Raw genomic sequence first — 11,544 nt, forward strand, 5'->3', positions numbered from 1 at the left:
AACGACGGCGGCTACGAGGACTTCATTTAAAAATACAATTTATATCACTAAGAAACTATTTCATGTCGTTTCGCGTTAAAAATGCGTAGTAACTGTCGAGGAATTAAACTGGTATGAGTGAGTTGGAAGCGTAGAGAGAGAATTGAAAATTCATCGTCATGTGCTAACGTCCTCCACAGAACCTTGAATTTGGTCATTTCACGTCGTCAGTTAGGAGATGACGGCAAAGAAATGTACCAAAATGAAAAACGCAGCAGAGCGTGCAGAGCGTGCAGAGCAAATTGCTTTTGCTCACTAAATCTATTGTTTTATAGCGTCGTCGTTGCCGTCGGCGTCGTCGTTTCGTAAGCTCCCTAGTTACGGATCGACGTCTCCGTGGCACATCGTGCGAGACGGTGCAAGATTAGACGATTCGTGCAAAGGAAAAAGTTGCCATACCATACTATCAGCATTATAGGTCCAATTAACAGAGGGGCACTATTCTGGCAACGGAGAGAAGAGGCACTGTGGTTAGGGCACTTTCCTTGAAATCCGGAGATCCCGGGTTCAAGACCCGCTCTGACCACTCATTGAATTTGATCCTAGGTGTCCCTGGTTCAACTTCCCAGGTGCACTTGTAAATAGCCAACAGGTTTGCCTCCGGCCAGTTGGGATTCTTAACAGTTGTTGCTGTTGTTGTTATTCTGTTCCGTTGTTTCGTTGTGTTTCATTGGCCTTGAAAAGCCCCTATGGGGAGCGGTCAATTAAGTATGTATTGCATTATTGTATTGTACTGTTTCGGAAACGAAAAAATAGAGAGTTAGAAGGACTTAAAATAACTTTAAAGAAAACGACAAAACTTTTAAGTTTATAAGACATGTTTCGACAGAAACGTCTGTCATCTTCAGTTGATAAAAGTACAAAGTGATAGGAGTTGAATTTATAAGTAGGAAAAAGTACTAATAACAACGGAATGTACATAAAACGTGACAATGTGAGAATGAAAAGAATAGTTTTTAAATTAGATTTACATGATGTCATTGTTGATTCCCTTTGAATATGAATAGCCTCTTTTATCTTAAGTTGAAAACTCGTATAGGCGTGATCTAAAATATGGAAACAGTCTACTGAACACAGGGCGCGACAATGTTCAGAATTCTGTAGGTGTTTGAAAATGTGAGAGGCCCTATCACTGACTACATACTCACGCACGCGTGTGGAAAAATGTCGGGTTGTTTCGCCGACATAACAGGCATTACAGCCCGCACATGCAAACTTATAAACCACACGCGAACAAGGCCTGCCAGGGATAGGGTCTTTCATCCCAAACAAGTTGCCTATCTTAAAGGAGGAAAAAACCAGTTTGATATCCAAATCATTGCAATAGCGCTTGATAAAGTGACGAATCTTTTTCTGAGTGACGACAGAAAAATGGCTTATGTAAGGTAGCTTAAAGTAACATATAGGTGAAGTGGGAAGGGAACCCTGGGGTCAATGATTACTTAGAGTCCCAGTAATGTAGCGGTTTACAACCCTTTCAATTAAATGGGCACGGAAAAGATTCTCTATTAGGATTTCCATAAGATTAGTAATGTCCTCGTGTAGCCCCAACCAGGTGTTGTTAATCTTTAGGCCCTATCAACAAGAGTCCTGATAAGACCCACTTTGTAAGAGTACGAGGTGAAACTGAAGTAATTAGTTAATAACCTAGTAAGGGTGTTAGCACTTTGTCCTACTTATAAATTCAACTTATAATGCTTTGTGCATTCATCAACTGAAGATGACAGAAGTTTCTTTCGAAACACGTCTTATAAACTTAAACGTTTCGTCGCTTTAAAGTTCTGACTTGCCTGCTAATATCAAGATCCTTTGGAGAATAGAAAAAGAGCTTAGGACATGAAGGGATGAAAAGGGATTATACAGTGAATTTCCCTAATCGTGTGCAGTAACTAGAAGATTGTTTAGGCCACACTGTAATATGGGAAGGGGGCTTGACCACCCTTACAGTGGTTCCAAAAGTGCTTGGGTGTCACCTACGGACAGGCATCAACAAGACCCGTACCAATATCAGAAAGTTCTTCTCGACATGGAAGTTTCTCTTACAAGGGCATATCGATCTAAGCCGAAGAGAAAACTAGCTAACCATTAATTCATCCCAACCCGATTTGGCTTTATTGTCCAGATTCATTCTACTGACTGAACCACACACCTGCCATCAACATAATGGTCATGTCTTTCGTAAGCGCGCTCGCTACCCCGCTTTAGGGAGCTTACTAAACGACGACGCCGACGGCAACGACGACGCTACAAAACAGTAGGTCTAGTGAACAAAAACAATGGCTCTGCACGTGCGTTTTACATTTTGGTACATTTCTTTGCCGTCATCTCCTAAACGACGACGTGAAATGACCAAATTCAAGGTTCTGTGGAGGACGTTAGCACATGACGATGAATTTTCAGTTCTCACTCTACGCTTCCAACTCTCTCATACCAGTTTAATTCCTCGACAGTTACTACACATTTTTAACGCGGAACGACACGAAATAGTTTCGTAGTGATATGAATAACGCGAACTTGTATTTTTAAATGAAGTCCTCGTAGCCGTCGTCTTCCTCGTTTCGTAAGCTAGGGAAGTACTACGTAGAAGCCTCAACCCTTAAAATCGTCGGTTAGTGCTGCATTCAACCAACTTTGTTGAATGACGATTACTCGCTGAGCTCATAAAATATGCAGTGAAATGTTACTGACTCAAAATTAAGTGCTATTTCACTCATTCCCACCAGTTATCATGGAGTTGAAAACGTCTTTGCAGATACCTTCAATTAATGCATCGCTTCTTGTTGTGGAAAGCCCGCGGTGCTTTTGCTAACTTAGACTTTGTTAGACTTTCTAGCACACAGTCCCCTGCTTTCTGGCCCTCAAATTATGTTGATGATTGTAACTTGGTTTCGGTCGGCCAAAATAATTATCATTTCTGAATCTATATGAGAAAATCTTCTAACAGGCCGCCGTATGTCAGGTTGTTATCTACACGGTCCTGCTGGACAGATACGATTTCGAAAAAACTTTATTAGCTGATATCAATGATTCAACTGCAGGGCAAGAGATTGATCTTTCCCAATCCAGAAATTATCCTGAATTAAACGTTTTCAAAAATTCTTTTTTTATATATTAGCAAACAACCAAGAGAAAAAAAAAAGATAGAGATGGCAGTTGATGTGAATTAAGTGCGTGGAAGCGACTGTTTCAGCCACGGGTTTAAACAAGGAGTGCCTTTTGTTTGAACAAAGGGAACAACTGTTGACTTAATAAGCTAGCTTTACAATTTTGATCTTGACAAATTTCGCATTCATGTGGGCGCAGTTGTCATTTTATCCACTCAAATTCCTCAGAATAATTTATAAATTAATATTTTACTATTCACCTCAGGCCACTCTCAGTCAAAAGTTTGATTTATACACAAATGTGCAGTACTACACCAGAGCCACATAGGGCAGAGTCACGCCAACGCAATTGCGTAAATGAAATCGATTTCTACAGAGAAATACAGGCATTGAAAGGCCACCTAGAGACAAAAGACTCCCAAAAAAATTGTTATTTAGAAGGTGATTTTTACAACAATGCCAAACATTTCTTGAAAGAAAAACAGAGAAGCAACTCCGCCTATCTAAGTCAAAATTAACAAAAGGGAACAACAGATGATACCTCGAAGAAAATGGGTTTACAGCAACGGCAATTCTCTTCACAGGAAACAAGAAAGTAGTTCCAAAACGGAAACTGTTTCAAGTCCTGCGTCGAACACACAGTACAGTCGAAGTTCTCACAGCGAACAGCAAATTACGGAAAGTGGCTTCGAGAAATCATGCAGAAATCAGCCAGAAAGTTGTCGACACATCCATTCCATGCACAGAAAATGCCCAACAACCAAGGCAGTTCCAACATTCCTCTTTTTGATAGAGAATGACTTGATGTAAAATATCACCCTTGCACACAAACATGCTTTTAGGAAAAATAACTGAGATTGAAAACCATTATGCTAGAGTAGTGACTAAGTTTGGAGAAGTCCAATGACTTATTTCTCCTACAACATTAAACCTGTGCAGGGCTACTAATCTTACTTTCAATTATTTCAAAGAAATTTACTTTTCAAACCAAGAGCAAAATTAAACCACAGCATAGACACCTGAAAAATTCATAGGACGGCTTCAACGGGATTCGAACCCATGACCTCTGCGATGCCGGTGCAATCCTCTACCAACTGAGTTATGAAGCCACACAGTTGAAAAGTGGTCAATTTGTTGGGCTCATGTGTTCCTGTGAAAGGACTTATTAATGAAAGAAATGTCTATTTGAAGTGCGGTTTATATATAAATTGTGCAGTTAAGTACGAGGTGACCTCAGCCACTTACAACATGAACAAGCCGCAATAGTAGGAGACTTGGCCAGAAACACTAGAGATGTTGGTCTCGCTAGAGAACTGGAACTTAAGATTAACTTGGTGGATGATAGGCAGTACAGAGATCATACAATTCCATTCCCAAACCTCCGTATGGCGAGCTCAAAGCGCACCTCTGCAAGACATTATAACCCGTGGGTGGATAAGCAAATCCAAGGCATCATAATCGTCCTCGGTGGTTTGTGTAAGAAAAAAAAAACGGCGCACTGTGCCTGTGAGTCGACTACCAACCAATTCCTTTGATTCAAGTCATCCTAGACAGCCAAAGTGGCAATACCTGAGACACAGTTCTCGATCAGGGACAGGCCTGTTACCAGGGTACCCCGCCACCTTACACTTTTCACTACCCCCTGGGGTCTATATCAGTGGAACCGTACCCCACTTGGACAGAAAACGTCCCTGCTGCTTAGCAAAGATACGTGGACAACTGCTTAAGGGGTTTTGTAGAATGAAACATGTGTCACCTATCTTGACGACATTTTCATCGACAGCAAAATAGTCGCATTTCATAAGCAAGATGTTAGGAAGGTTCTGTGACGATTACAAACACATGAGATTGAACGCAAGGCAAAGAAGCTCTGCTGCAAGTCGGACGGTCGAAGAAGGCGGTTGTTTTAAATGCAATGAAAAAAGATATGATTTGTGCAAGAATTTCCCACTCCCATCCGACAAAAATTGTCCTGTTCGTCCAAAAATGTGATTTACCTCACAACATGCAGTAAATGTAATTTGCAATGTGTAGGTCCTACATCATGCTCAACAATAGAAGAACATGTGAATTGGCGGTACATTACAATAGCTCCAAACATGACATTTCTCAAATTTATTATCATTGAAAAATTATATCCTTCCAAACTCCATTACATTTAGTCCAGTTACTACTTACTAGAGAAGTCTATTGGATGACACAATTATTCACACTTAATCCGCATGGCCTTAGCAAAAGGCGGGAATTTCGCTCCAAAAATCGTATTAATTACAACACCTAATTCGACTTTTTTACGTATTCTTGCTTGGTAAATGAATTTTTACTTGTCTAGCTCCGTTTTATTAGTCTTTTATAAACAGTTTCATTTGTTTTGTGATTATCTTACTTGTAATTTAAACCTTTTTGCATTTCTTCATTAAGTTGTTTATAAAAGCCAGTACCTCAGTTACACACCACCATTGTAAATAGTTTCCAGTTTTTGACGAATGTTTGAAGAAGGTTGACCAGCCGAAACGTCCATTAAATCGAGTCGGACCCGTAAGAAGCTCACTCCTCTTTTTTCATGCAGTATTTATCTATACATAGATATATGTATTTATCATTATATTATTTAATATTTCCCAGCATTCGCTGGCGATTTTTTAATCACAATTATAATTCCACTTTTGCTGATGTCATACACTGACTACAAACACTTTTTTTTATTGAATCTACGCGTGCGCATGTAATTACTATATATTGTAACCGTACAGGGAGACCATAACAGCTGACTTTGTAATTTTTGAGTAATTTATTTAGAGTCCTGGAAGGGGACATGAGTTGTGCCTGTACCGTCTCTGATTTTCTGTGCCCTTTTTCCCTACGGAGCTTTTTTGGGGCAGGTTTTTTCTCAACCACTATTTCCCTCGCAAAATAAAATATTTCCTGCATGGTAACGAGCAAACTGCATTATCTCTGTCAACGGGCAATGTCGAGATCTATTATATGTTTTTTATGCACTTACAAACCACAACATACTGAAACCAAACTGTCCGTGAAAATCCACCTTTAGAAAACAGAATAATTTCCTTTGGTCACAGGCGCAATGAAGTTGAAACTGCGTGGAACACCCCAGTTATTAGGGACTTTAAGATCCAGGACGCGACGGCTCTAAGACGCCACCGGAAGTATGCATAGTGCGCATGCCCAAGGCGTTTTATCAGTGGCGCCAAGTCGCGCCGAGAACGTCATTTGGCAAAGTTTGGCGTTGTGTACCGAACGTGAGTATAGAATTGGAAAATTAAAAGAGACTTACCTGGAAGTTGAAGTTTGATTAAGATTCTACCGTAGCATTTGCAGGAATGAAGAGGTCACGTGAGATAGCAAGCATGCTCTTCGAGCTCAGGCTTATTTGGTGGACATGTATGACATAATAGGGCGGGCATCAGGAAGAGATGGGGTGTGGCCTCTTCATTCCTGCAAATGCTACGGTAGAATCTTAATCAAACTTCAACTTCCAGGTAACTTTTCGTTTAATTTTCCAATTCTACCTCGCATTTGCATACAATCAGAGGTCACGTGAGATTTTAAAGCACCATGGACACCAAATATTAGTACAATATAGTTGGTGTTGTAAACAGCAACCTTTATTTTATTTTATTATTTTTTTAAGAATTTGAATTGGCAAACGAACGGGCCTACTAAAACTAACTGTTCAAGTTGTACTGAGAACTGCATGAGCAAAAGCATTGGCAGATGCCCCAGCTTGCAGAGGCCTAACATAAAATCTAGCAAAGGCACTGTCCGATCCCCAGCCTGCAGCGGCCATTATAGCCCCAATCGGAACATCGGCTGCCTTGGCAGCAGAGGTAGCAGCACTGCGTGTACTGTAAGCCAGTCTGTTGTAAATGCATCAATGGTAGACGCGCTTGGGTCAGGTTTCCGTGCCACATAGTTTCTTACTTTGTAGCTCAGCCGTGAGGCAAACATATCAACAGCAGGTTGACCCCATTTGTCAACAAGTTTCCTTAAAGGCACTGGCCTCCGAGAACCACTCTGTATTGTCCGTAAACTCTCTACTGGCCCTGTCAGCCACAAGATTTAAGCGGCCAGGTAAGTGAGAGCTTGTAAGCCAGATTTGTCTCTGCTTACACCAAAGTAGAATTTCTCTAGTTATCTGATTGCAAGTAATTGAATGTGTACCCCCCATAGCTCGAATATAGGCAACGGCTATTTGATTGTCAGAGAGCACTTTTATATGCGTGTTGCTAAGCTTGTTGGTCAAGTGACTACAGAGTGACTGGAGGCCCAGCTTAATAGCTTTAGGCTCCAAACAGTTAATATGGGAGAGGACCTCACTTGGGCTCCACCTTCCTCCAGTTATGGTATCAGATCCATCAATAACACAACCCCAGCCTAAAAGAGAGCTATGACAGTTAAGAGTGACCTGGGCGGCTGGCATTAGGATATGTACTGGATACAAGCACAGATTTTTTATCCACCACTCTGTATCTAGCTTTCCCAAATACGATAGCTCCATTTTGGCATCCAGGTTGTGTCCATTGAGTTTTAAGGCTGCTGTTTTTTTGTTCTCTAGTTGCCGATAATACAGGCTAGGATACCCCTGGAAAACTTGAGAACATAAACCCTACCGCTGAGGCCACCGTTCTTATAGGGACAAGACCCTTCTTTAACAGTGCATAACAAGCTTGCCTAACTTTATCGGCTTTGTCAGAAGTCATACTGACATGCATCCTAACTGAGTTGATCAAGAACCCCAGTAATTTTACCCCCTGGGAGGGTTCAAGATTAGACTTAGTTTCGTGAATAAAGAATCCCAATGATTGTAAGAGGGTATGGTCTCTTTATCAGCTGAATTGAGCTCCTCTGGTGAGTCGGCCAAAATTAAAATATTATCTATGTATCCAAATAAGCAAATGCCTTTGGGTCTGAGTGTACTATAAACAGGCTTCATGAGTTTAGTAAATAGTCTAGAAGCTGAAGCCAGACCATTTCGCAAAGCAACATATTCAAGCAGTTGGTTCATAAACACAAATCTCAAGTAATTCCTGTGCTCCTCAGCAATATACTTACACAATAATAAGCATCCTTCAAGTCAAGGACTGCCATGTATGAACCTGGCTTGACAGGGATAAGGGTCAGACTGGAGTGTCTCCATTTTAAAATGGTGGTATGTAATAAACGCATTCAATTGCTTCAGATTTAGGATCATTCGAAAGGAGTCATCCTGTTTTGGCCGAATGAACAAGGAAGAGAGAAATTGCCCTGTACATGGAAAGGCCTTCCTGGTGTTTTTGAAGCAATTTAGTTATCTCTACTTCAATAATTCCATTTACTTTGTGCGTGTAGTTTATCAGATGTTTTGGCACCTAATGTTGGACGGCTCCGCCTGAAACTCCAGATGGTAGCCCTTAACCATGTCAAGAATATTAGACTCAGAGGTGATTGTTCTCCAGGTTTTCCAGCCATGAAACAAGTGACATGGTTACTTACTACACTATGTTTAACTGTTTTGCTGCTCAACTGCCTTTGTTGGGAGCTCGAAACTGGCTCCGTTTGTGAGGATACTTCTTGCCGGTGTACTGGTGGCCCAGGCTGTGCTGGTTTTCTGGCCTGTTCTGGTTGTAAGAGGCTCTCCCAAAACTAGTGCCAGAGGCAGGTGAGTATTTTGCCTTTGTACCTCTCTGGAGTTTGGCTCCAATTTTATTCTCATCCCCAATGTCCTTAAGGTGTTTTTGGAGGTCATCCCCAAACAAGCAGTCAGTGAATGGAACCATTGGAGAACAGAGTGAGCCAAACTCAGAGCCAATGTCAGGTTTCATTAAAAACCTTCTTCTGATACTGAGCTCATAATTCACATGAGTGAGCAAGGATAATGCAGCCGTCTCTTTTTTACATGCTGAATCTCATCTAAATTCAGTGAATCTGCACCCATAGCAGTATCTACAACCTGAGATATAGGAATAATACCTTTCACAAGGGCTTGCTGCATTTTTGCCATGTGCAAGTCACGTTAACTCGTGTTTTCTCGCAATTTCCTCCATATGCCTGTGTTGCAGCGCGTTACCTTGGCATATGCACAGTTTTCTGGGCGGACCTGTCTCTCCAGTTTTTCTTTTAGGGTTGTCTCCCCCATTTTGCTCCTGAACATCTTGTTTAATTAAGAGCTTTGCGATCTGTTCACTTTTCCTTACAGCTCCAACAGAGTCCTCGGACTCATATGCTTTAGTCAGCTCACGCAAATCTGCATCATCATCACTATTAGGAGAGGGTTTCTCCTGCTGATCTCCACTGTCAGCTCAGGTAGATGGTTGGGAATTCCTCACCTGGTTCAAAAGAGTTTCGTACTCAGAGTCGCTCGAGTCCTCGTTCATGGCGCCGATGTCAGGACAGAGCTTTTTGGCGGGAACGGAGCTCTCGCTCATTTTGCCTTTCCCTTTAATGCAAGAAGCTTTTCCCTTCGTAGGTTTGCCCTTTGTTGCATTAGGGCTTTCCACCAATCTCTCCGTCAGACTCTGAATCGCTGAAGTCAGCGAGGAGATCTGTTCTGGCTAGACAAAGGCAGGAGCTGCCTGTTCGTTGACTGAAAATGAATGGGTCAGAATGTCCGACGCTTTAGTTGCCGAGTCATACTCGGACACATTTTCAAGAAGTTCTTCTTCGTTAAGGTCTCCATCGGCCATTGTGGAATCCTGTGAATCCCTATCTCGCTTCGACATTCGTAGTTTCCGCTCGTATTTAACGTAAGAGGGAAAACTTACTTTTTTCTCCAAGAAATCGTCTTTGACTCAGTGCTTCACTCGAAGTTCAACTCGCACTGAGCTCGAAGTGCATGCTTGCTATCTCACGTGAGCTCTGATTGTAGGCATGAAAAATAATGCTTTGTCTCCCTTAAACCTCTCAGGCTCTCAGTGGAGTTACTTAGAATCTTGGTCCTAGATTGCAGTCAATTTGGAAGGCAAAGATGCGACAGTTAAGACATTTTTTATCATATATTCACAGGTGACAACTGATTGAAGTCTTTGCTCGAAGTATGTCATCCAAGCCTAAACCTCCCTGGTAAATGTCAACTTTATTTGTGTCTATTGCAGTCGGTTAAACAAATTCTCGTATTTTTTACATGTGTTATGTTTGAGAAACATTGTTATGTGTTATGTTTTTCGGACACTAAACGTGATTTCATTCAGTCGAAGTATTAAATGTAAGCTTATACTCTTGTTATTTTATTTTTAGCTCAGTGATGTTTTGGTCAAACGAGCATGACGTGTTGTTGTGCCGAGAAGTGGTAAATTTAAACCCTTTTACGTCCAAAAAAGGATCCACTCAAAGAAACGGGATGTGGGAGAAAATAGCTCAAAATTTGAACGAATGTACCGTACTGAGATTTTGCGTTGACAAGCGATCGTTTCGCCACCACACGGGGATTCTCGTAAACAAACAATAAAAGGAAGATCAGAGCCGAGGTCCGCCCTGGCCGAGGAAAAGGCATCCGGTATAGCGCCCGACGAGCCAAGCGAACTGGAAAATGTTTTAGACAATAATATCGCTTTAGAAGAAAGTGCAGATGCTGAATCACAGGAATTAAGAGCAAGAGAAATATGAAAATGTGAAAACGACGGAGTATCAAAGGCAGAAGATGCGAGATTAAAGGCTATGGAAAAAGTGTCTGAAACTAGGAAAAGATTAAGTGAGAGCGAAGAGGAAAAACCTAAACGACAGCGAAGAAGTGAAAGTTATGCGATGAATTTTTAGCAGATAGGGCTAGGATAATTATGAAGTGAAACAAGAAGAGTTTAAATTGTTGAAAGAACAGCAAGCGTCGAGAGAGAAAAACTGGAAGCAATGGTCAAACAGCAGCTGTAGAGTATTAACAGCAACAAAGGCAAACAAAACCGAACGCTGTTATTCGTTCAACTGCTCTGCTCGACACCAAGTCAACTCAATCACTCAACGCCCGCTCACACTGTTCAGTTCCCGTATGTCCTGCACGTACAAACGCTGTACCCTATGACACTATTGCTTCATACACACCGCGTGTTACACTACATTCTCTCTTCTTCCTTGGCACGTACACTTACATCAATGAAGATTATGCAATAATACACTTAGTTTCACACTTAAACAATCCTAGAATACAAGAATGGCAATTCAACCAAGGTCGCTTTCCAAATGGGCAATATACAAATATAGCTGAGATCAATATAAGGACTGAGTCTTTCGGAAAAAAGAAAACTAGACTTAAGTACAAAACATTAATCGCTCAAAGTTTTTTGGTCGCTGCTAACTCTATTCCAGATCTCCTTAAGAGGGGGGTGGCTGTTCCGCACCCGAACTGGCCACCTCGGGGGGTATTTCCACTGCGGCTGGTGGTAAAGGAACCATCCTTGGGAATCTCTGCTGG

Source organism: Montipora foliosa, chromosome 11 (assembly GCF_036669935.1).
Source record: "Montipora foliosa isolate CH-2021 chromosome 11, ASM3666993v2, whole genome shotgun sequence".
In the NCBI taxonomy this organism is placed as follows: domain Eukaryota; kingdom Metazoa; phylum Cnidaria; class Anthozoa; order Scleractinia; family Acroporidae; genus Montipora; species Montipora foliosa.